General features: G+C 35.1%; 1 protein-coding gene across 7 annotated transcripts in view; it reads right to left on the reverse strand.

Moving 5' to 3' along the window:
• The window catches only part of SNTG1 (syntrophin gamma 1), an 865,152-nt gene that overhangs the window by 252,067 nt on the left and 587,968 nt on the right, over window positions 1-25,117 (reverse strand). The window lies entirely within an intron of this gene.

Raw genomic sequence — 25,117 nt, forward strand, 5'->3', positions numbered from 1 at the left:
ATTCAGTAAGCCATGTTGTAAACAGATGTGATATTATCCAGGCTTTCTTGTTCCACTTATAGAGTACAGGCAAAGAAGATTTAGCATAATTTTTAAGGGCCTTTATGATTGGTGGAGTGGTAAATAAGCACTTAAATTCACTAGCTACATTAGCCTCTAACAAGAGAGTCAGCCTGTCCTTTGAAACTTTATAGCCAGGTATTGACTTCTCTCTAGAAATGAAAGTCCTAGATGACATCTTCTTCCAATATAAAGCTGTTTGGCTGCATTTAAAATCTTTTGTTTAGCATATCCTCCTTCATTAATTATCTTAGCTAGATCTTTTGGACCACTTCCTGCAGCTTCCACAACAGCACTTGCTGCTTCACCTTGCATGTTTATGTTATGGAGATGGCTTTCTTCCTTAAGCCTCATGAACCAAACTCTGCTAGCTTCAAACTTTTCTTCTGTAGCTTGCTTATCTCTCTCCACCTTCATAGAATTGAAGAACGTTAGGATCTTGCTCTGGATTAGGCATTGGCTTAAGAGAATGTTGTGGCTGATTTGGTCTTCTATCAGGCCACTAAAACTTTCTGCATAATCAGCAATAAGGTTTTTTGCTTTCTTAACATTCCTGTGTTCACTGCAATAGCACTTTTAATTTCTTTCAAATACTTTTCCTTTGCATTCACAACTTGGGTAATTGTTTGCCTCAAGAGGCCCAGCTTTCAGCCTATCTTAGCTTTCTACATGCCTTCCTCAATAGGTGTAATCATTTCTAGCTTTTGATTTAAAGTGAAAGAATTGTGATTCTTCCTTTCACTTGAACAGTTAGAGGGCATTTTAAGGTTATTAATTGGCCTAATTTCAATATTGGTGTGTCTCAGGGGATAAGAAGGCCCATGGAGAGGGAGAAAGATGGAGGAATAGCTAGTTGGTGGAGCACTCAGAACACACAAAACATTTATCAATTAAGTTCACTGTCTTACAAGGGTGCAGTTTGTAGCACCCCAAAATAATTACAATAGAAACATCAAAGATCGCTGATAACAGATCACCATAACAAATATAATAATGATGAAAAAGTTTGAAATACTGTGAGAATTACCAAAATGTGACATGGATGCATGAAGTGAGTAAATGCTGTAGGAAAAGTATTGCTGATAGACTTGCTCAAGGTGACAAACCTTCAATTTGTAAAAAATGCAATATCTGCAAAGAACAATAAAGGAAAGCCCAATAAAATTAGGTATGCCTGTATATTGTTGGGTAAACTTGTAGAGTAACAAGAAATTATATACATGCATATACATATATATATATATATATATATATATATATATATATACACACACACACACATAGCATATATATACCCAAGGTGTATATATGGGTGTACATGTATATAATACATAGATGAAAAACTTCTCAGTTTATTTTCATTGTAATTTTTTACATTGTTTGCAAATTGTTGGATAATTGTCAAACAAGTAATAAATAATTATTGTTTAGTATGTACTACTTCCCTAGGATTTACATTTTATCTTTTATTGTTTAGCTTTAATTATTTTACTAGGGAAGATTTTCCCTGAGCTAACATCTGTTGACAATCTTCCTGTTTTTGTATGTGAGCTGGTGCCACAGCAAGGTCACTGACAGGCAAGTGGTGTAGGTCCACCCCCGGGAAACAAACCTGGGCCACTGAAGTGGAGTGTACCAAATTTAATCACTAGGCCATGTGGGCTGGCCCAGGACTTACCTTTTAAATCCCTGTAAACCTCCAAAGATCATACTGGCCAAATTTCATAAAAATTATTGCCAACTAATACTCAATAAATTAACAGGAGACTCACTCACAATATTTTATTATTTATTTTTGTTTGGATTTAAAAAACCTGCCTGTGCTAAATATTTGATTTCTAAAATTCAATAAAACTGCAGAAAAGTTGTACATTGATCTGGATTAACTAGAAATGATTAGCATCTACATGTTCTTACTACACTGATGTGAATATTGCCAGAACCTCTGAATGGTGTGAAAATCATATGACCATTCAGGCTATATCAATAGTTCACTCATTTTGTATTTTGAGTAGTATTCCAAGGTATGAACGTACCACAGTTTATTTAATTATTACCATCGAAGAATACCTGGGATTTTTCCAGTTTTGGTCTATTACAAGTACAGCTGTTATAAACATTCATGTATGGTTTTTGTATGAACACCTCTTAATTCCCTGGATAAATCTTTCGAGAAATATATGTACCAAAAGGCTACAGACTTTATGATCTCACTTACAGAACATTCTCAAAATGATAGAATTATAGAAATGGAGAGCAGATTTGTGGTTGCCAGAGTTAGTAGAGGGTGGGGGCAGGAGGAAGTGAGTATGTCTATAAAAAGGTAGAAGAGGGTTCTTTTGGTGATGGAAATATTTTCTATCTTGACTGTGTCAGTCAATATCCTGGTTGTGATATTGTGCAATAGTTGTACAAGCTGCTATTCTTGGGGAAAACTGGGTAAAATGTACATAGGGTCTCCCAGCATTATTTCTTAAATGGCATGTGAGGCTATACTTATATCAAAATAAAAAAAATGTAATGAAAAAGTGATTTAGCTATGACTACAGTCATGCCATATTTTCAGGGTATAAGGAAAAGATATGGTATTTAAAATTCCTTATGTAAGATATCTATTCTATTATCAATGAACAATAAAATTTCAGATGGTGACAAGAAGCATACTGGAGATTAAAAAAGTAAACTACAGAGAAAGTTCTTAAAAAATAGCCAAAACTAAATAATGTTGTGTAGAGATATAATAAAAATCACTCAAGTAAGCAATGAATATAAAATTTAGGATAGTGGTTGCTCTTGGAAGGCTATGATTAAGATGCAGTGCACAGTAGGGTTTGTTAGTGGCAGACAAAATTCTATACTTTGGCTTGATAATAATTAAAAGTTTATGAGTGATGCCAGCAACATGTGGATTGAGCTTTCTGAATAATCTCTCCCTTCCACCATACAATGAAAAGGACGTTCATACTCCAAAAGAGGACATGCAAGCACAACACAAAAAACTCTGAGATAACCATGCAGCCATACAATGGAGGGTGGAGAGGCTGGAGCCCCCCTCAGAGGAGGTGAAAAAACTTTGGTCTCTTGCCTAAAGACTGAGATCCGGGACCATGGGAGACTTCCAAGAGGGAAGGAATGAGGGAGAAGATGTTCATTCATGGGAACATCAGGATCCCCAAGGGCACTTTCAGCCTAGAGGGAAGCCCTCTACTGGGGCAAAAGCTTTTGCAGGGGATGACCTCATCAAGCCAACACCCCAGGAGAGCAGATAGCAATAGGAGAGTGAGAAAAGCCCAAGAGCATGCAGGAGAAAGTGCTCCTCCCCCACCTGCCGAGTGCCAGCTCCAGTGCCTAGGATCCTCCAGAAGGGAGATGGCTCAGAATATGAGGCTCTTGACCACCACCCAGTGGTGATGGGTGGTAACTGTGAGAAATAACACCAGGATGTGAAAAAACAGAGCCACACCCTATAGCAACATTAAACATTATATTAGATCTCCAGACCAGAGAGAAAATGACAAGTGCCCAGAATTGAGTCTTGAAGACACAAAAATATGTAATCTAAATGAGACGGAATTCAAAATAATTGTTTTCAAAAAACTCAATGAGTTAAAAGAAAATATAGGTAAACAATTCAACCAGTTCAGGAGCTACATCACAAAAGAGATTGAAACTATAAAGAAGCATCGATCAGAAATATTGGAGATGAAAGACACAATGGAAGAAATAAAACAAAATATGGATTCACTGAATGCTTGAGTGAACATCATAGAGGAGCATTTCAGCATAATGTAAGATAGACATGTGAAATGGTCCAGATAGAGGAGGAGAGAGAAATAAGACTAAAAAGAAATGAAGAAAGCCTTGAGAAATATCTGACAAATTAGGAAATGCAACATAAGAATGACAGGTATTCAAGAAGGAGAAGAGGAGAATGGAGCAGAAAGCTTGTTCAAAGAAATAATAGCAGAAAACTTCCCAAACCTAGGGAAGGAGATGGAAATCCATGTTGAAGAAGCTATCAGATCTCCTAATATGTCAATGTAAAAAGATCTACAGCAAGCAATATAGTAGTGAAACTGACGAAAGTGAATGACAAAGAAAGAATACTAACGGCAGCAAGGCAGAAGAAAATACCCTACAAAGGAACCCGTATCAGGCTGTCAGCAGATTTCTCTGCAGAAACCTTATAGGCTAGGAGAGAAAGGAATGACATATTCACATCTTTGAAGGACAAAACCTTTCAGCCAAGAATACTCTATCCAGTGAAAATATCCTTCAGTTATGAAGGAGAAAGGAAAGCTTTCCCAGACAAACAAAAGCTAAGGGAGTTCATAGCCACAAGACCTCCCCTTACAAGAAATCCTCAATGAGGCCTCATACCTGAAAAAATAAAGGAGAAAGGGATTACAAAGCATGTAGTAAAGAGATAAATAGGCAGACAGAATCAGAACAAGTTAGCAAATACTCAAGCATAGAATTAAAGATAAAGGGAAGGAAAACAATAAAAACAAAGATAATCTTGTCATTTTAGCCACAAACTCACAACACAAGATGGAATAAGATGTGAGGAAAACAACTTCAGAGAGGAAGAGGAAAGGAGCTGAATAGGTTTAGTCTAAGGAAATAAGAGGCCATCAGAAAAGGGACTATCTTATCCTCAAGATTTTGAATACAAACTTAGTGGTGACCACTGAAAAAAAAGGAAAACAGAGACACAAATAATGAATAAAGAGAAAACAAAAAAATGCATCACAAGACTACATAATTCAACTGGTAAACAAAAATACACAGGATAGGAAACAAAGGAAATTTAGGAGAACCAGGAAAGCAGTGATAAAATGGCAGCATTAAGCCCTGATATATTGATAATCACTCTAAATGTAAATGGATTGAATTCTACAATAAAAAGACACAGAGTGACAAGATGGATTAAAGAACAAGACCCAACAATATGCTGCCTCCAGGAAACACATCTCAGCTCCAATGACAAACACAGGCCCAGAGTGAGAGAATGGAGGACCATACTCCAAGCTAATGACAAAGGAAAGAAAGCAGGTGTCACAATACTATCAGACAGAGTAGACTTCAAGATAAGACAGACAAAGAGAGACAAAGAGAAGCAGTATATAATGATAAAAGGGACACTCCATCAAGAAGAAATAACATTTATAAATGTCTACGCACCTGACACAAGAGCACCAAAGTACATAAAGCCACTATTACCAAACATAAAATAAGATATTAATGATAACACAACAATAGTAGGGGACCTGAATATTCCACTCACATCAATGGATAGATCATACAGATAGAAGATCAACAAGGAAACAGTGGAATTAAATGAAAAGCTAGACAAGTTAACAGACATACATAGAACACTCCATCCAAATACAGCAAAATACGCATTCTTCTCAAGTGTGTGTGAAACCTGCTCAAAGATAGACTGTATGTTGGGAAACAATGCAAGCCTCAATAAATTTAAGAAGATTGAAATAATAATAAGCATTTTTTCCAATCACAATGCTCTAAAGTCAGAAATTAATTACTAGAAAAAAGCCAAGAAAGGGACAAAGATGTGGAGAATAAACAACATGGTATGGAACAACCAATGGAACATTGAAGAAATTAAAGGAGAAATAAAAAAATATCTAGAGACAAATGAAAATGAAAACACACCATACCAACTCATATGGGATGCAGCAAAAGATATATTAAGAGGGAAATTCATTGCAATACAGGCTCACCGTAATAAACAATAAAAATCCAAAATAAATAGTCTCAAACCACACTTAACTGAATTACAAAAAGAAGAACAAAGAAGGGCCAAATTCAGCTGAAGGATAGAAATAATAAAAATCAGAGAATAAAAAAAATGCTACTGAAACAAAAAAGGCAGTAGAAAGGATCAATGAAACAAATAGCTGGTTCTTTGAGAAGATAAATAAAATTGACAAAGCACTAGCGAGATGTACAAAGGGAAAAAAAAGAGAAAGCTCAGATAAATAAAACCATAAATGAAAGAGGAGAAATAACAATGGATACCACAGAAATACAACAGATTATAAGAGAATACTATGAAAAACTATATGCCAACAAAATGGACAATCTAAAGGAAATGGATACATTTTTAGACTCTTAAAACCTTCCAAAGCTGAATCAATAGGAAACAGATAATCTGAATGGCCCAATCATAGTAAAGGGATTGAAACAGTAATCAAAAGCATCCCAAAGAATAAAAGCCCAGGACCATATGGCTTCCTTGGGTAAATCTACCAAAATTTCAGAGAGGACTTTATACATATCCTTCTGAAGCTATTCCAAAAAATTAGGGAAGATGGAATGCTTCCTAGCACATTCTATGAGGCCAACATCACTCTGATACCAAAGCATGACAAGGACAACATTAAAAAAGAAAATAACAGGCCAATATCACTGATGAACATGGCTGTAAAAATCCTCAACAAAATATTAGCAAACCGAATACAGCAATACATCAAAAACATCATACATCAGGACCAAGCAGGATTTATACCAGGGACACAGAATGGTTCAAAATCCACAAATCAATCAATGTGATACATAACATTAACAAAATGAGGAATAAAAACCCATGATCATCTCAACAGATGCAGAGACAGCATTGGACAAGATCCAACAACCTTTTATGATAAAAACTCTTAACAAAATGGGGATAGAAGGAAATTGCCTCAAGATAATAAAGGACGTATATGACAAACCCACAGCCAACATCATATTCAATGGGGAAAAACTGAACGTCATCCCTCTGAGAACAGGAACAAGACAAGGATGCCCACTATCACCATTCTTATTCAATATAGTACTGGAGGTTTTAGCCAGAGCAATTAGACAAGAGAAATGAATAAATTGAATCCAAACAGGGAGTGAAGAAGTGAAACTTTCACTCTTTGCAGATGACATGATTTTATATATAGAAAACCCTAAAGAATCCATCAGAAAACTATTATAAATTATTAACAACTACAGTAAATTGGCAGGGTACAAAATCAACTTACAAAAATCAATTGCATTTCTGTACTCTAATAACGAACTTACAGAAAGAGAACTCAAGAATACAATTCCATTTTCAGTCGCAACAAAAAGAATGAAGTACGTAGGAATAAGTTAACCAAGGAGGTGAAGGATTTATACAATGCAACTATAAGACATTATTGAAAGAAATAGATAAAGACATAAAGAGATGGAAAGAGATTCCATGCACATGGATTGGAAGAATAAACGCTGTTAAAATGCCCATACTACCGAAAGCAATCTACAGAATTAATGCAATCACAATCAGAATACCATGACATTCTTCATGAAAATAGAAGAAAGAATCCTAAAATTAATATGTGGCAATCAAAAACTCCAAATTGCTAAAGCAATACTGAGAAAAAAGAGCAAAGCTGGAGGCATTACAATGCCTGACTTCTAAATGTACTACAAAGTCATAGTGATCAAAACAGCATGGTACTGGTACAAAAACAGACACACAGATCAATGGAACAGAACTGAAAGCCCAGCAATTAAGCCACACAACTATGGATAGCTAATCTTTGACAAATGTGCCAAGAACATACAATGGAGAAAAGATAGTCTTTTCAATAGTGTTAGGAAAACTGGGCAGCTACATGCAAAAGAATGAAAATAGACCATTATCTCACTCCATACACATAATAAACTCAAAATGGCTCAAAGACTTGAAGATAAGTCCTGACACCATAATACTTCTGGAATATAATATAGGTAGTACACTCTTGGACATTGACCTTAAAAGGATATTTGTGAACACCGTGTCTTCTCAGACACGGGAAACAAAAGAAAAAATGATCAAGTGGGACTTCATCAGACTAAAGAGTTTCTGCAAGGCAAAAGAAACTAGGATCAAAACAAAAAGACAACGCACCAATTGGGAGAAAATATTTGGAAATCATATGTCCGACAACACGTTAATCTCCATAATATATACACAACACACACAACTGAACAACAAAAAACAAACAGCCTGATCAAAAAATGGGCAGGGGATGTGAAGAGAGATTTTTCCAAAGAAGATATATTGATGGCCAATAGGCACATGAAAAGATGTTCAACATCACTAATGATCAGGCAAATGCAAATCAAAACTACACTAAGATACCACCTTATGCCTGTTAAAATGGCTATTATCACTAAGACTAAAATAACAAATGTTGGAGAGGGTATGGAGAAAAGGAAACCTGTGTACACTGCTGGTGGAAATGCAAACTGGTGAAGACACTATGGAAAACAGTATGGATATTCCTCAAAAAACTAAAAATAGAACTACCATATGACCCAGCTATCCCACTACTGGGTATCTACCCAAACAACTTGAAATCAATAATCCAAAGTAACATATGTACCCCTCTGTTCATTGCAGCACTATTCACAATAGTGGAGAGATGGAAACAACACATGGTCCCAAAAACTGAGGATTGGATAAAGCAGATGTGGTATATATATATATACATACACAATGGAATACTACTCAGCCATAATAAAAGACAGAATCATCCCAGTTGCAACAACATAGATAGGCCTGGAGGGAATTATGCTAAGCAAAATAAGCCAGACTGAGAAAGACAAACACCGTATGATTTCACTCATCTGTGGAATATAAACAAACACATGGACAAAGAAATCAGCTCAGGGGTTACCAGCACAGGGGGGTGGAGGATGGGCACAAGGTGTGAAGGGAAGCACTTATGTGGTGACAGACAAGAAACAATATACAACTGAAATTTCACAATGATGTAAACTATTGTGAACTGAATTTCTAAAAAAATTAAATAAAAAATTGAAAAAACATAGAGGAACAACTTGCTGTAGGTGTAACCAAAAGAACTGGCAAATGTCATTTAAAAAATAAGTTTATTAAAATATAGAATCATTATTATGCAACTGTAATAAGGTGTTTTTATTCAAAGATTGTGACAAACTAAAAGTGACAAAAAAGGTTACTTGTCTGATAATAATCTATTAAGCTATATATTCATTTTTTGTGGTTTTCTCTATTTACTTTTATTTTACCAGAAAATGAGAAATTAAATTAAATTAAATTAAATAACATTTAAATCATATTCAATGACTTCTGAGATATATTTTCTTTTTTCTAACATCTTTATTGATAAATTATTCATAGACCACAAAATTCCCCTAAAGTTTATAACTCAGTGGTTTTTACTATATACGTAGAGTTGTGTAACCATCACCACTATCTAATTTCAGAACATTTTTGTCAACTCAAAAAGAAATCCTGTATCCACCTACATTTCCCCACTCCCAAGCTCTTGGAAACCACTAATATACTTCCTGTCTCTATATTTGCATTTCTGGATATTTCATGTAAATTAGATCATACAATATATGATATTTTGTGACTAGCTTGTTTTACTTAGTATGTTTTCAAGGTTCATCCATGTTGTAACCTGTGTCAGTAGTTCATTATTTTATTGCCAAATAACGTTCCGTTATTTGTATATATCATATTTTGTTTATCCATTCATCAGCTGATGTGTTGTATCTACTTTTTGGCTACTATGGATTAAGCCGTTATGAAAATTTTTGTATATGTTTTTTCTGTAGATCTATGTCACTTCTTTTGAGTACTTACTGCAGAAACTCAAACTGCAGACAATGAAAAACAAAGAAGAAATCCTGAAATGAGATAAAGGATGGGGGAAATAAATTAAGTAGAGTGGAACAAGGATTAGAATTACAGCAGACTTATCAGAAACCGTGAAAGCAAGAAGAAAGTGAACTGAAATATTTAGTATTGAAAATTCTATATCCTGAGAAATTATTCTTCAAAGGTGGAGAAATACAAACTTTAGCAGATACAAAACAACAGGAATGCCTTACCAGAATCCCTGTAATGCAAGAAATGTTATACGAATTTCTTTAGGGATTAGTAAAAGGATATGTCAGGAATTCAGATCAACATAAAGAAAGCAACAGCTAAAGAAATGAATGGAAGTAAAATCTTACTTTTTCCTATTCTTAATTGATTGGAAATATAACTTTCCATTTAAAGTAATAATCATAACAATGTATGAGCTGATTGAAGGATATGGATAAGTGATATGAATGACAGCAATGTCATAATAGGTGAGAGGGATGAATTAAGAATATACTGTTAACTAGGTACCTGCATTACATGAGAAGCAACATAGTGCTATTTGAAATGCATGCAGGTTAGTTAAAAATGTACAGTGGAAATACTAAAGCAAACATTAATTATTTTTAAAGTATAATTGATACAATAAAAGAAGAGATATAATAGATTCATATAAAAAGCTTAATTTAAACCAAGAAAGTAAAAAAGAATAGGGTTAAAGGGGATGTGGAGGGAGAAACAAAGAACAAATGCAACAAATAGAAAAGACTTAAAAACATGGTGGATATTAATTCAATTTATCAATAATCACTTTATATTTGAGTGGTCTAAGTATATCAATTAAAAAGCAGAGGTTGTCAAGAGAATATAAAAGACAACTGTAAATTTTGCAAAAAATTCCCTATTTTAATAAAAAGATATCAATAGTTTAAGGTAAAGGCATAGAGAAAAATATACCTTGCTAATACTAATCAAAGGTAGCTGGAGGAGTTGTATTAATTACACACAAAACAGATTTCAGAACAAGAAAAATTACCTAGGTTAAAGGGGTATAATAAAGTGGTGGAATCACAAAGAAGACAGTATTAAACAAACTACCAACAGAATATCAAAATATAGAGGCAAATACTGATGGAACTGAAAGGAGAAATAGCTATATCTATTATTATAGCTGTAGACTTCAACAGCACTTTTTCAAGAATTGATAATTAAAGCAGGTAGAAATTCAGTAAGGACATAGTTGAACTAAACAGCACTGTCATTCAAACTATAATAGATTTTTATAGAATATTCTATCCTAAGATAGCAAAACACATATTCTTCCCAAGCTCATATGGAAATTCATAGAGGTAGACCACATTTAGGCTAGAAAACAAAACTTACCAAATTTAAAAGAACAGAATTCATAGAAATTATGTCCCCAGGCAACAAGGAATTCAAACAGGAAGTCAGTAACAAAAAGACAGTTGGAAAATTCCCCAAATATTTGGAGATTAAACAATACCCTTCTATATAACACGTGAGTCAAAGAAAAGCTCTGAAGTGCAATTTAAAAATATTTTTAATTGAATTAAGTTTAATGAAATATAACTTTTCAAAATTTGTGGAATTCAGTGAAAGCAGTGCTTAGAAATAAATTTATACCATTAAATGCATATATTAATAAAGAAGATTAAAATCAATGATATAAGTTTCTACTATAGGAAACTAGAAAAAATAGAGCGATCAAAGCCTAAAGCAAGAACAAGAAAACTTACAGAGGAAATCAATGAAATGAAAAAAAAATAGAGAAAAGTCAGTGAAACTAAACTTGTTTCAAGAATGAAACTTAGGCTTGTTCTTTGAAATGATCAATAAAATTGATAAACTTCTAGTCAGACTAACCCAGAAATAGAGAAGATACAAATTACCAATACCAAGAATGAAAGAGGAGTCATTCTTATTGATCCCATGGACATTTAAGAAAATGTTAACAATGGACTACTACGAACAACTCTATGCCTACAATTTTGATAATTTAGATGATATGGATCAATTCTTTGAAAGAAGCAACTACTAAAATTCACATAAGGAGAAATAGATATTCTGAAATAGCCTATATCTATTAAAGTATTTGAACTGATAACAATAACATTACAAAAAAAACCCACTCGACTCAGAACATTTCCCTGGTAAGTTCTACCACATATTTAATGAAGAAATGATACCAATCTTCCACAATCTTGTTCTAGAATAGAGTCAGAGGTAACACCTCCTAACTTATTCTTTGATGCTATCATTATCCTAATACCAAGAAGGATTTTTAAAAATTACAGAAAAACAAAAATTAACACCAATACATTTCATGAACATAGACACAATAACCTTCAAAAAATTAACACATCAAACCCAACAATGTATAAAAAGAATTATACACCACACCAAATTGGATTTTTTCCAGCTAAGCAAGGATGATTCAACATTTTTAACTCAATCAATGCAATCCACCATCTTGAAAGACTAAAGAACAAAAGGCATTAGGCATATCAAATGATGCAGAAAAAACATTTGAAAGGACACACTGTACACCCATGATTAAAACTCTCTGTGAACCAGAAATATAGAGGGAAACTTCTTCAACTTGATAAAGAACATCTACAAAGTACCCACAGCTAACTCCATACTTAATGGTGAGAAACTGGACTCCGTCCCAATGAGACCAGGAACAAAGCAAGAATGTATTTTCTCACAATGCCTATTCAATTTGTACTGAAAGGCCAGGCTAGTGAATGTGACAGTAACAAGAAAGAAATAATACTTACATAGATTGGAAAGGAGGAAATAAAGTCATGTTTATTCATAGATGATATGATTATCTATGTGGAAAGTCCCAAAGAATCCACCAAAATCAACAATAAAGCAACAACCAATTCTTGGAATTGATAGAGAAATAAAGCAACGGAGCAGAATAGACATTTAATATAAAAAAGTTGATTGCTTTCCCATTTACCAGCACTAACAAGTTGGAATTTGAAGTTAGAAAAGTAATACCTTTTGCTATAACATCAAAGAATTGAAATAGTTATGCTTAAATCTAACAGCATAAATATAGAATTATATGTGCAAAACTACAAAACTCTAAAGATAGAATGAAGACAAGATATTTCATGCCCATGTTATTATGACTCAATATTGTTTACTTGTCGATTTTCCCAAATTAATAATCAATTTAATGAAACCGCCACCAAAATCTTAAAGTCTATCTTATAGATGCCTGAAAAAGGTTCTAAAGTTTATATGGAAAAGCAAAAGACAGAATAACTGACACAATACTGAGGAAAAAGAACAAATCAGAGGATGTACTCTTCCTGATTTCAAGACTTACCTAAAACTGCAATAATCAAGACAGTATACTATTGGCAAAGAATATACATATTGATTAACGGAAGAGAGTAAAAAGACCAGAAGTAGACTCACACTAAAAGAGTCAACGGATCAACAAAGGAGCAAAGGCAATACAATGGAAATAAATAGTCTTTTTGACAAATGTGCCGTAACAATTGAGTATGTCTTGTACGCAGAAAAAACAAAATTAACTTAGAAGCACATCTTACTCCTTTCCAAAAAATTAACTCAAAATCAATCACAGAACTAAATGTAAAATTCAACACTATAAAACTTCTAGAAAAAGCTAAGGAGATTAGCCAGTGAACTTGGGCTTGGCAATGAGTTTTTAGAAGCACCATGAAAAGCATAATTCATAAAAGAAAAAATTGATGAGTTGGACTTTACTAAAATCAAAAACTTTTGTTCACAAAACACACATTTAAGGAAATGAAAAGGCAACTCATAGACAATCCACAGAAAATATTTTTAAAATAAATATTTGACTTTGTATCCAATACATACAAATAGCAATCTCCAATATATACAAAGAACTCAACACTCAACAATAAGAAAACAAACAACCCAATTAAAAAATGGTAAAAATGTATGAACAGACATATCACCAAAGAAAATACAAAGGGTGTAAATAAAGATGTTCAACATCATTTGTCTTTAAGGAATTGTAAATTAAAATAGCAATAAGATACCACTTCACACTTGTTAACATGGATCAAAACCAAAAACCTGACAATACCAATTGCTGGTGAGGATACAGAGCAATGGCAACTCTTTTTCGTTACTGGTGGATGTACGAAATGGTACAGCCATTTTGGAAGACAGTTTGGCAATTTCTTACAAAGCTAATTATAGTCTTACCATATAATCCAGCAATGGCCCTTCCAGTTTATACTCAATTGATTTGAAAACATGTCCACATATAAAGCTGCATGAAAATATTTATTTTAGCTTTAGGCATAATCACCAAAAACTGGAAGCAAGCGTAACGTCCTTCAATAGGTAAAAGGATAAACAAACTGTAGTACAGTTGTTTAATATTCCATTGTGTGAAATATTCTATTGGAGCATTAGTCAGTGCTTAAAAAGAAATGAGCTATCAAGCCACAATGACATGCATAAAGCTTAAATGCACTTTGCTACATGAAAGAAGCCAATCTGAAAAAGCTACACTTGCTATGATTCCAGTTATATGACATTCTGGTACAGGCAGACTATATAAGCAGTGAAAAGGTCATTTCCAGAGGACCATGGTGTGGGAAAGAGGAGAGGAGGGAGATAGATGAAGCACTGATGATCTTTTAGGGTAGTGAACCTATCTTATATGACACTGTAATGGTGGATGCATGATACTATGCACTTGTCAATACCCATAGAATTTACAGCTAAAACATGAGTGAAACCTAATGTGTGCAAATCTTTAAAAAAAAAATTTAGGAGGTTGAAGGGACATCATGATGGAATGCAGAATGTGACAAGAGAATCTAATTTTATTACGAATCTATGAAACACCTCACTGAAGGGGATGGGGTAACAGTACTAACCTATATAACTTTGGAAATGAATGAAATCCATAAAACTAAAGGCAAAAAAGAACTGTATATAAATCTTTACTCTAGTTGATAAAGTTTTTCCCACTGGTGAATGGGTTAACAATTCTGATACTGTTGTACATGCATACTGGATTTGAACAATTAATATATGGATGGCAGATGGTGTAACCACCTGTTGGAGTGGTAGGTTACAGATAAGCAAGAGGAGGAGGCTAGAATGGTCTATGTAATAATGGATTAATTTGGAGGCAGCCATATAAACTCATATTTAGCATAATATAGACAGATGGTTACATATAGAAACATGTATAAACAGATATGTGCATACGAACAAGTTTGTAGACACAGGTGTATTTCCTTGTTCTGTCAGGCGAGAGGGCCTAGAAGTCACTGCTACTCCAGCAACAATGAACACACCTAGAAACTGGATTTTGGTTTCTAATATATTCTCTAATAAAGGGAAGCAGGACCTCCACTAGAAATGACTGATTCTTGGACTAGCAGGAAATACATGAGACAAGCCTGAAACATCTTTTAGTGCCAGAAACTAAGGAAGGCTCAAGAAAAAAAAATCATCCCCAAGAGTATTTCAAAGCAACACTGAAGTCCACTGAAAGAGCTGGCACCCAATAGCCAAAGCTGGGACCACTTGAGCAATAGAATAGATAAAGTAGCACTGGTTTATAACCTAAAGTACAAAATAAACATCCACGAATCCATAGTGATCTACTAAAATGATTGAATAAATAAATAAATTGAGATGAATAGACAAATCTCCTATGTAGCAGAATTCCAAAGAATTTACTTAGATAGTCCACTCTTATGGAGGGAAAGCATACTCTCCTTGACATGTGAGCTCTGCGTAATGACCTCCTTCCAAAGACCACAGCATGGAAAGGAAGCAAAATGTAACTTTAGAGGGGGAGAAACGTGACAAACTATCTCAGCCAGGTGATCAAGGTTACTATCAATAGTGATAAAGTCACGTTGATCGCATGTACATTTGATATGATGTGATGAGACTGGCACATGCCTCTGTGATCTTCCTCCCCAAAACACATAAACTCACTCTAATCACAAGGAAAACATCAGAAAAATCCCAGTTGATGTACATTCCACAAAATACTTGACCAGTACTCCTCAAAATTGTCAAGGTTATCAAAAAAGGAGTCCCAGAAACTATCACAACCAAGAGGAGCCTAATGAGGTATGACTACTAAATGCAATGTGTTTCCTGGATGAGATTCTGGAACAGAAAAAGTTATTAGGTAAAAACTAAAGAAATCTGAATGAAGTATAGATTTTTGTTAACAATAATGTATCAATATTGATTTATTCATTGTAAGAAATGTATTTTCATAATGTAAGACAATAATAGGGAAAACCGCATGCAGTGTATATTACAACTCTCAAGACTATGTTAACAATTTTCTATCAAAGTGTTTTAACATAAACAGTTTGTTTAAAAATCAGGTATAGAAAGAACAAAGTTTGAAGACATACTTTTCAATTTCTCAGCTTACTGCAAAGCTACAATAATCAATACTGTGATACTGTCATAAGCATATGCAAACAGATTAATGGAACATAATTAAGAATCTAGAATTAAAGTCCTACATTCAGACAATCCATTTTTAACAAAAGTGCCAAAGCAATTCAATGAGAAGGGATAATCTTTTCAAAAGAGGATGCTGGGAAAATTGCATACCCACATTACCTTATTTCATACCTTACACAAAAGTTGACTCAAAATTGATTACATGCTTAAATGTAATCATTAAAACTATAAATCCCTTAGAAGAAAACATGGCAGTAAATCTTCATGTTCTTAAATTTATTAGACAGGACAACAAAAGCACAAGTGATAAAATGAAAATATCCATGAGTTGGACTTTGTAACAATCAAAACCTTTGAGCTTCAAAAGATACCATTAAGAAATTGGAGAGACAAGCCACCCACTGGCAAAGATATTTGCAAATCATATATTTGACTTTTAGCCAGAATATACAAAAACAAACTCTTCAAAATCAATAGGAAGTCAAATAACCCAATTAATCAAGAATATATAGCAGTATCATAAACATGTCCAAAGATGTTCAATATTCTTTGCCTTTAGGGAAATGAAAACTGAAATCAAAGTATTACACCACTTCATAAGAAGCATAGACATGTAGACATGCTTTTTTAATTTTCATTTTCTTTTGCTTGGCATTTTGTTTATGTTTGAAAGCATATACCTCAAATCTAGATACTTTTCTTGTATCATTTCTTAAATAAGAGCTAATCCTTTTATGTATGGGTTTTATTTCTGAAAATTCTATTGGTCTGACAGAATTTCTAGTGGAATATCTATCTCTAATATTGTTTTCTGTCTTATTGCCTACTCATTTGCTATTTTATTCCATTTTGAAAGAATTTCCAACATTATAATCTTTCTACATTCTATAGTTTTGTTCAACATTGCTATTAAAGTTTTAATATCCATGAGGTTTTTTCCTTCTCTGCACGTTCCTTTTATATAAAATGCTGGCACTGTGTTATTTATATAATAATTTCTGCTGTCTCTCTAAAAATATTATAGTATGAAGTCCTTTTTTTCTGAAACTTGTGCTGTTTGTTTCCTTCAATTTTTCTCTCTCTCTGTTTTAGCCTTTGCCTTTTATGTGGATGATTTTCTTCAAATATTGCTGATCCTTTGGTATCAGTCAATATTTAACAGTAAGACCCTGAAAATCAAATTGACAGCTTTGGGTAGTGATGCATGGTTTATCCACCACCGGGCTCTACTGCAGAGTTATCAATGGGAACCCGGCCTGAGTGGCAGAGCCCAAATGTGTTATTTGTGGGTTATTCCTCCTAGATCAATTTCACTAATGAAGACTCTTCTAACCTCCTCTCCTAATGGTAAAATAGCCCTGTCTGCTGGTGTTGAGAGTTGCAAGGAGGGCCAAGGTAAAGAAACTTATTGTTCAGAATATATATCTCACTTTATTTTAGTGCAGAACTCTCCCATGCCCTCTGCTGTGCCTGGGCTGAATACTGAGAGTCTCTCATTGAATTCAATCTTCTCTTCTTGATTATTCTCGTTAAATGTCCCTTTTAATGTCCCTGCCAGCTCTGATTCCTATCTCAGTTCTGTAATGTGAATATTTGCTAGACATTGGCTTTTGCTTCAACTTTCTCAGCCCTTCCAGGACAGTTTTCACTGAAATGAAAACCCGTTTTTGATTTTTAAAAAATTTACCAACCACCCTGTTTATTATCATATAACAGAGTGTCAGGAGGGCAGAGAAGTAAAAACATCTCATTTAACTTTAAATCTATGCATTGGCATGTTTCAAGATTGCACATTTACTACTTTGGAAGGTTTCTTTGTCCTTTTGGGCGGCAAAAACAAAATACTACAAACTGGGCAGCTTATAAACACAAGAAATTTATTTCTTACAGTCCTGGAGGCCAGAAGTTTGAGATCAGGGTGCCAGCATGGTCAAGTGAAGGCCCTCTTCAGGATCAAAGACTTCTCCTTGTTTCCTCACATGAGGGAAGTGGCTAGGGAGCTCTGCGGGGCCTCTTTTATAAGACCACAAATCCTACTCATGAGAGCTCCACACTCATGACCTAAGCACCTCCCAGTGGCCCCAGTTTCTGATACCATCACATTGGCATTAGGATTTCAACATATGAATTTTGGGGAGACACAGACATTTAGATCACAGCAGAAGACCTTAGGTTTGCCTTTTGATAGATAATCCTGACAGGGTCAAATATGCTTTTTCTATGCAATTTGGTATCCAAAACCAGGAACTGAAGGAGATTTTCTAGGAGTTTGTTTACATACACACCATTGATACTATTGAGAAAAGATATGATAATTTCTTTTTTTTTTTTTTTGAGGAAGATTAGCCCTGAGCTAACTACTGCCAATCCTCCTCTTTTTGCTGAGGAAGACTGGCCCTGAGCTAACATCCATGCCCATCTTCCTCTGCTTTATACTTGGGACGCTTACCACAGCATGGCTTTTGCCAAGTGGTGCCATGTCTGTACCTGGGATCCGAACCTGTGAACCCCCAGCTGCCGAGAAGCGGAACATGAGAATTTAACTCCTGTGCCACTGGGCCGGCCCCAGATATGATAATTTCTATAGCACAGTTCTATAGTAGCTTCTTTAGGGCTCCCAGACATTCTTAAAAATAAGCATACGGGGCTGGCCCTGTGGCACAGCGGTTAAGTTCACACGTTCCGCTTCTCGGCGGCCGGGGGTTCACCGGTTCGGATCCCGGGTGCAGATATGGCACCGCTTGGCACGCCATGCTGTGGTAGGCATCCTATGTATAAAGTGGAGGAAGAGAGGCACGATGTTAGCTCAGGGCCAGGCTTCCTCAGCAAAAAAGAGGACTGGCAGTAGTTAGGGCTAATCTTCCTCAAAAAAAAAAAAAAAATAAAATATATATATATATATATATGTAAGCATACATACATGGGATATCTTTCTAGCTTAAAGTCATCCAAAGCGTCACTCCCTATCTGGGTGACCACAGATATTTGAATCTTTATTTAAATCTTGAGTGTTTCCTCTTTCTGATGCCCTGATCTCTGATCCAAAGAATCATGTCTATTGCCCAGATTTCCTTCAGTAGTAGCTTATAGCATCCTGAGATGTCTCAGAATTACTTCAGAACATGTAACTCCAGAAGCCTCTTGGTGAGACTTCAATAAATCCCAGGTCTAGATGTGAATTCTAGAAAGCTTCCCACTATCCACAGGATTATAGTGAAGTTTTCACAATCTGAAGGATTCATGCTATTTTTTCTTCATTAATGAGAACTACCCACTTTGAGAGTGACAGATGAATGCACAATCCTTGCCTCATTCATTTTATACTCCCCAAAAAATTACAGAATCTCAACCTCCACAAGAAATAATCTATCCCTTGGTTTCTGGGTGTGTCCATGTGCTAAGAAACTAGTCTTTCAGTATGTTGAATGTGCTATTCTTGTTTTCTTTCTTCCTTTCTGGTCACCTCTGTTAAATTCTCTTAGTTATGGCAGACCCTAACAAGCATTACTGCTTCTGCTAGGTATTGTGGCTGCTTCTATTGGGTACCACTTTTTTCACTGCATTGTGTGAGAAAAGTGTTCTGACAAGCATTTTCGTAGAAGTAGCAACACATCATTCCTTGTATTCTGATATTTTAAAGGCATTTTCTTGAAAACATTTTTCTTAAGTTTTCCCTCCCCTAATGAGCTGTCTCCTGGAGACTCAGACGTGAATCCACTGGAGTTATGGGTGTCCGAAAGAAAAAAACGTATCTGAGGAATTATGACAGTTCTCAGTATTTCTTCTCCATTTCCTTGATTTTTCTATACATCTCCTTTTTTGTTAACACCATGATTTTGACATATATCCACTCACGCATGAGAAAGTGCACAAAAACATGGGTGTGCCTTTTGCCAATTTTAAGAGACTTTATTTTTTAGAATGCTTTTAGGCTTACAGAAAAATTGTACAGTAAGTTCTCTCCCTATCCTCTCTCACAGAGAGTATCTCCTATTATTAAAATCTTGCTCAACTGTAGTAATTTGTTACAATTGATGAGCCCATATTCACACATTGTTATTAACTAAGGCCCATAATTAGGTCCATTAGAGTTCACTATTTGTAATGTATAGTTTACAGGAAAAGTGTGTGTTCTTTTAAAATAAAACAATTGTTCATTTGAGCTAGAAAAGACACTGAGTGATCTATTTCAAGCTCTTCATCTTTCTGCTAACGAAAATGAGGATCAGAGAGATTTAGGACTTTTACGAACATCAAACAGCTGGAAAGTGTCTGTAACAAAACCTTTAATGCAGGTCTTCAAAATTCCATTCTCACATACTTTCTTCTCCTTTCCTTTCAGTTTGATTATTTTGAAAATAAAATGTCAGCTATGTGAAAATTGTATAATCTGTATAACACAAACCACCCCTCCTTATTTAACCTGGAGAGCAGGAGAGTGACTGAGAAGAGTCTTCTGGAGGTATGAAGGGAATATCAGCATGCCCATCTCTACCTCATCAGTCTCTTTCTTCTCTCCATAAGACATGGTCTACTTGTAGCCTCCGTGTCGATTCCTCTGGACGAAAATTGGTTGAGGCCCCACTAACTAATTGGTTTATCAGGCTTTGCTTTGTCTCATTATTAAGGGAGCTGCAAAATTCGGTACTTGAGCTACATAAGACAACAAACAAGGATTTGATGAGGACAAGTAGCTAGGAGTAAAGAGCATACATTTGATTAAAGCGTCACCTGTGCTGTCTATGTTCATAAACTAATAAGGGGACAGACTTGTGGGTCCAGCAGAAAAGGAATTCCTGAGGATGTTAAAGAAAATCTAAGTATGTAAAGAAGCAAATCCTGGATTTTTTTCAAAATCAGAGATAGCATAAACAATATTTCATACCTTTTTTCTTTGCATTTGACATTTCCCAAACCGGAGAGAAGGAGTAAAAGTTAAATGATTTCATATATAGCTTTCCTTGGTAGTAGTTAATTCAAAGAAAAATGGTGCAATATGATTAGAACTTGTAAGGAAATTATTACTCAGTGAGCCCTCGAAACTTATTCCCAAACTGAGAACAAATCGAGAATTGTTCGCAGTTAGGTAAAACATGATTTGTAACTCAACAACATTTAAGTTTTTTTTGCCAAGATCTAAAATGATTTGTGTTCGCAAATCACATCCTAAATATGTTCCTTGGTAACTCATAAAACCTCCTGAACTATTTCAATATATAAATTAATGTCTCATTTTCAGATGATATGATATAACCCTTGTAATGTTGTTTTCTGTTTAAGTGAACAAAGAATATGTTCTTTTTATCACAATGGAAATTTTAAATTAGGTTAAACATATATCAGAACAATTAAATTGCTATTAATCAACATTTGTATTAGTTTTATCAAAATTTTTTTCATTGCATGAATGTATCACTTTAACTGACACAATTTGAACTACTCATTCTCCTCTAAGTTTTTTAGAGTTTGGTTCAAAATCACAAATTCAGAATTAAGATGACAGTTATTTGCATTCCTGGTTATCCAATATTTTCTATCAATAAAACTATAAAAACCAAAAGCAGGTGAACCTTTTTTTTTTTTTTAAAGATTTTTTTCTTTTTTCCTTTTTCTCCCCAAAGCCCCCCGGTACATAGTTGTATATTCTTCGTTGTGGGTCCTTCTAGTTGTGGCATCTGGGATGCTGCCTCAGCGTGGTTTGATGAGCAGTGCCATGTCCGTGCCCAGAATTCGATCCAAGGAAACACTGGGCAGCCTGCAGTGGAGTGCACGAACTTAACAACTCGGCCACGGGGCCAGGCCCCGAGGTGAACCTTTTCTTTTAGGACTCATAAGTCTCAAGCCTGAAACCAGAAATGATCTCGTAGAAGGAAAACTCTGGAATGATTTAGGCATCCATCCTGCTTTGCTTGGTAATGAGCTATCCTATTTTTAAAGCATTATTAGATGGAAATTTCAATTATACTAATACATTCCCATTTCCAGCAATCTTGGTTGCAGAATCAGGATGCTATCTTTTCCGCTACAGTTAAATCTTGTTTCCCTTTATTCCTCATGAGTATAGATAGATCACCATTGTTATATGTATATTTTTTTCTCCCCAAATTCCCCCAGCACATAGTTGTATATTTTAGTTATGGGTCCTTCTAGTTGTGGCATCTGGGATGCCGCCTCAACATGGCCTGACAAGCAGTGCCATGTCTGCACCCAGGATCTGAACCGGCGAAACCCTGGGCCAGGAAACCCTGGGCCGCCGAAGCAGAGAGCACGAACTTAACCACTCGGCCCTGGGGCCGGTCCCCTCACCGTTATATTTTGAAGGCCATTGTAAATCAACATTCTTTTATATTGCCCTTTCCTAATAATTTGTGTGTATACTCTCTTAACTATTAAACTCTAAAGAAATGATGCTCAATAGCAATAAGTTTAGAGACAAAGTTATTTGCATATTCTTTCTCATCACACAAAGGACTCAGTCTCAGTGCATTTCACACAGATGACACTCAGAAGATTTTGACATGTGATCAGTTTACCTGTTAAGCAAAAGAAAATATGGATAGCTATACAGAGCTATGACAATCAGCTTAACGTGTCTAGGGTTCAATGGTAAGGTAAAGAAAGTAGAGTTAATCTTCAAATCGGCAGTGGCAATAGATCTAGCTTTCATTGAAAAATAAGTTGGTACATTAGGGACTTTTGGTCCCTGGGGAGCACAACTTATGGACTACAAAACACATCCACACCAAAAATAAAAAGAGACACCTGCTAAATGAGCAGGAACCCTCTGTTTTCAAAAGGCCCTGCCACCAGAGTCAGGGTTGCCCACATAGATTTCTAGCTGGAAGTGGTGAAGGGAGCTTGGGATGTGAAGCAGCAGCATCATTAGTTATCTCTCTGCATGGGAAACTCCCAGAGACCAGCAGGGATCTCAACAAGACACTGTCCAACATTGACATAGCAATGGCCACTGGAGGTAAATAGGGGAAGAGTGCTAGCATGTGAAGCAATATTATCTGTAGGCATAAATTAATATATAATTTTTCTTAATTGTCAGATCTCTCCTAGGAGTTCCATATACATTACTCTCATTCAATCCTTATAAAAGTTATTACTAGTTCATTTTTACAAATGAATAAGAGAGAGACAGAAAAGATAAGTTAATTTGCCTGAAATTACAATGTTAGTACGTGGTTGAGCCAGGGTTTGTATACAATTGTTTCTGAGCATTAAAGCCCGCTATACTCAGAGCCTTGCTATCTTCCTACCATGTCACATGCAAAGCAATGCTCTTTCTAGTCTTTCTTAATGAAGAAACTTTGGGGGCTTCTCGTCATTAGCAATATTCTAGGAAGAAGAGTTCCCAGACCAGAGTGAGTGAAGCACAGAATTGACTTGTATGCTCAGACTGGTAACATGATAAACATAGAGGCAAACACTTTGATGATCTAATTCTAGGCATTTGGCTAAAGAATTCCATCAACAATTCTACTCAGTGGTTAGAGCAGACAACATGGGTTTCCCCTTCCACCTAGATCAAACGTCATAACTCCAACACAGAAGTAACAGCTATACTGTTGAAGCCTTCGTAAGAATGAAGCTGATCAGGGGCCGAATGCAGAATTTCTAACAATGTCAACAAATAGTGTAGGTGAATAAAAGAAAAGTTCCATGCACAAACAACATGTTGGTACACCTCTCCAATTTGCTTCTGAATTTGGAACTCTGTGAATCATTGACTTAGAGTAAGGAATGTGGTGTATCAGCATGCTATTTTAAGGCTATCTACATCATTTGAGATTCTTATGCCTTTCTGTGCCTATGTAAGCCCATTCTTAAACATTTAATTGATATCTCAGTCCCATTAAGGTGTAAATCTGTCAGCTAAGGTAATTAGCAGTGAGAACCAAAGCATCTAATCACTTTTGGAAAATAAAAGATTGGAACTAAATAAGATTAGTACCTGTATTTCAAAGCTGATAAGCCTAAGCCTCTCAAAAAAATAAAAGTTTTTTTGTGAAGGACCACATATAATTTGCACTACAATCCTAAATTCCCTTTCTTTGAAACAGAATGAACACCATTAAGAAGTGGCATTATTACCACATTCTGATCTTTCATACCACACTAATCTGTTTAATCAAAGCTGCATCATAGTTTGTCTAAGCATGCTGCCTGCCTCTGAAGAGCAAATTGCAAATACAATTCCATCTAACAGCATGTGGTTTTAAAAGAGAATACTCTTGTTTTCACTCCCTGCATGATGAGTTAAAAATCATTTTGTGCTTTTGAAAAATGACTAAAGTTAAAATATCTTTGCTTACACAGCTCTATTTAAAATGTACATGTGAATCTGCAGAACACGTGCTTTGTACCGTGTGTTCTGTCATTTGTCTAAAAACCTGTTCTAAAGTCGTACTTTGTGCATATTTGTAGTAAAAGTGAGACTTGAAATACTTCTATTTTACATGATCTTCACCACAGTGTGGCAATAGGATGGGCCAAGTAAGACTTTTGAGACAACAAAGACAAATAATGAATACTAACAAAACTTGGTTAGCTATTCCAACTGCTCACAATTGAGAACCCTCTCTAATATCACTACTTGTGGAACTGTGGCTTTTCACAGACACTTGAGGTTGCCTCTTTGAGACTTGAAATATGTAAATATATCAGAACACTGTTCTCCAAATAGCTTTTAACAGAGGAGCAATGTATTCAAAACCAGATAAACTAGAATCCTCACTGATCCACTTCTAGTAGGAAAAAAAAAAAATCAATTAAGAGATCATTTGAAAATCTAATAGCACACTGGACCAATGTCATATCTTCCTAAAAAATAAAATGAAGAGTTTTTAGCAATGCATTAAAACCTCATTTGCACATGGGGAAAATCATGATATTAGGAAAATG

Source organism: Equus przewalskii, chromosome 8, assembly GCF_037783145.1.
Source record: "Equus przewalskii isolate Varuska chromosome 8, EquPr2, whole genome shotgun sequence".
NCBI classification, from domain to species: Eukaryota; Metazoa; Chordata; class Mammalia; order Perissodactyla; family Equidae; genus Equus; species Equus przewalskii.